Source organism: Bombus bifarius, unplaced genomic scaffold (genome assembly GCF_011952205.1).
Source record: "Bombus bifarius isolate JDL3187 unplaced genomic scaffold, Bbif_JDL3187 scf7180000007966, whole genome shotgun sequence".
Lineage (NCBI taxonomy): Eukaryota > Metazoa > Arthropoda > Insecta > Hymenoptera > Apidae > Bombus > Bombus bifarius.
Window position 1 is genome coordinate 6,500,059 of NW_022884352.1, and position 3,170 is coordinate 6,503,228.

The window sequence follows — 3,170 nt, forward strand, 5'->3', positions numbered from 1 at the left end:
CACGTGTGTTCACAGGTGCGTTTGTCCCGTTTAATTCCCAGCTCGGGCCGATACAGAGAATAATTAACGATCATAACAGACATAACAGGGAATAAAGAATAACAATAAATTGACAAAAAATAACGAGAATAAAGAGAGAGTATCTCTTTTATCTTGGTTACCTTTATCGATATAAAGAAAATCTTTCAAAGTTGAATGAAAATGCAGAATATTGTAATTCATGATTTTTTACCATGAAGTCATTGGCTTCAAGTTTTCAATATTCTAGATGTCTTCTTAGAAGGGACTAGATGTTTTGTCAGAAACCAATCGATACATTTATTTTATTCTTTATAAGAAAATATTAAAGTATCTCGACCTAGTTTTGTTGACAACTCTTGAAATTTTATGATCCAATCAACTTTCTTTAAAGTTAGGATGTTCGTTAATAACAATAAAAAGACACAATTGGATCTGAATAATCCAAAAAAAGTTTAAGTTCGTAAAACTTGTCGTATAAAAAATAAAAAGAAAGAATTAAGAATTAAGAATTTATTTCTATGATAGAATTCTTATAAAAATAGGGGAAAAAGAAAAAAAATTACGAAAGTTTACAAAATCACGATAGAGTCTCGATCTTCGAGTAGATAAATATCTTCCTCAGCTTTAACTAGTGATTAGAATCGTAGGCGATCGTGAAATCTTCTCACAGCAATCTGACTGCAATTACGTGGCACGTGTGTACCCAGTATAGTTGTTTTTCCTTGACTTGTTGCAGAGATTACACGTGTACGCCCTCGGATAGGTCCTAATCTTCGTTTAATTAACTAATTAACCTGTATACATACTGTCTTTTTATTACTCTAACGTTGACTAGCAATACACGGTTTGGCATCGTTAATCGTATCTCTAATTGTTCTCGCCAGTGGCGTAGAGATTGATTATCCATTCGAGGAAAAAGGAGATACGTGAGTATGTGTTGAAGCTGAGATCGCGTTATTGTCACGTTGCTACGTCGATTAATTGATTTTCGACATTTTGATATCGAAGAGAATCGAACGTATATCATTGTGTCAATTTGTCAGAGAAACGCTCGTCGATGCTCGCTGGTTCCATAGTCTCGATTAATTAGAGTATATAATCAGAGAACGATTAATTAGAGCATATCGTTATAAATACAAGGACTATGATAAAGCTTTGAAAGTAACACTTCTAACGAGCAATCAATTAACTTATCGCTGTCTAAACTATTCGAGTATTTTAAGAAATATCGCGATATATTATCCACAGAGTACGGATTTTCTATGCAATTTTATATTTTTACGAACATAGCTCACGATATATAGTATCGATGTCTATGCATTTTGTACAAAGATGTATAAAATATCCAAAGTATTGCGAATAAAAAGAAACTTTACTTTGGGTGCGTTCGTTTAATCGTGTTTTTATAAAAATCTAAATTTGCATAAACATCCGTAGTCTACCACGAAACTTATTGAGAAACAATCTGCGTAGAGATTCGTGTCACCTACTAAAAATTATATTCCGTATCTTTGATAAATCTTTTGCACATTGCACGCATTCTATGCTGTGTAATTGCCACGAACGTTTTATGACCCGCAGTGCAATTATCGATATCGTGTAATTAAATATTACAAGGCGACAAATCGTATCTTTACAATCCAAATTGTTCCACGCTACTGTATAAATATAAATCCGCTCGCTTTGGTAAAAATTCATTGCAACGTAGATCTACGATATCGATCTTGAGATCAATGGCTCGCGTAGACGAGATCGTTTCCGCGAAAGATTGCCTCGATCATCGACTTCCGGTTGAACTTTCCTCCCCTGGACTCGACGATCGCCACTAGTTGCTGATATCGCTTCCAGGCGGTCACCGAGGCCGCTTCCCCTTCCGGCGTGTTCTTAATCTTGTGATATACGTCCGTACTCCTAACCGCAGCCTCGGAAGTCTGACAAATGCTTTCCGAATCCGGTATCATCTGAAATTTGAGAGAAAAACATTTTTAACTCGCAATTGCTATCGTCGGATCGTAAATCGCTCACAAGACTTCGACACGAGTTATTTAATTTTTAAAGTTGGCTTTTTTAGCTTCTAAATTTTATATTGTTACTAAAATAACCTTGGAAAATGGAATGTATATAAAGATTTGCTTCGCTCACTATATATACTAATATAACAAGTATTCTAGATATTTTGTATATTTTTCTGAACTTTTGCACTTTTAGATTGTCTAGTAATTTCCTACAACCTAGCAATCTTGAAAATTCTTTTCTCTTAACAAAATTTCCTTAATTCGATATTTCATCCTGTTTCATTCAATTTCTGACTTGGAAAATCTATTTGATCGGATTATAATATACTGTTGTACTTAGGTAAGGTGATTATAAAACATAAAATTGTTAAAGGTCGTAGCAATCAAAGCGTAGTTAAAGTATCTTTTCAAGAGTAAGCCAGATATCCAGACGCTTTTTATATATTACGATTACTCTCTTTTAAAAAGTATATACACTCGCTCGTTCGTCTTTTGTTCTCATTTAAGGTTTCATCTTTGAGAGAGTTACTTCTTACAAACCATTTTAAAAGCTCGTTGCTTTCATTTGCTAAATTGTGCAAGCTCTTAAGCTCGCCAGACATTATTCCATCGGCCGAAAGGGATCTAAATCACCGGGCCGTTCTTTTTACGTCTCAGCCCCAATTAAAATTCACTTTTATTCTGCAAACACGAGCTCAATTGTATTACAATCGTTCCAGTTAATCCTGGAAAATCCTCGCTATTCTCTTCTTAACGTTCTCGTTTCGTTATCCCTCTTTATTTCAACGAATACGCTAAAGTATTACCAATTACCATCTTTCTCGGCGGACGATCCTCTCGAAACTCTCGACTTTCCTCGAATTCAAAGTCTCTCTCAGATTAGTTAAGTTACTTCGCCTGAATCCACGCAATTTAAATTCCAGCAACTTGCATTCCCCTTATTAGCTTAGAATTGTCATCCAAAATTGTTATTCATGCTGTATATTAATTTCTTTACTGAACATACGTTTGCACGTTTGTAAGTGTATATTTGAACGTTTTCTAACTATACGTACATCTTCTTTAAATTGGTTAAAAAATTCTAAGAGTATGATTATGACAGTCGTATTACACTATAATGCTAATAAAATTTCA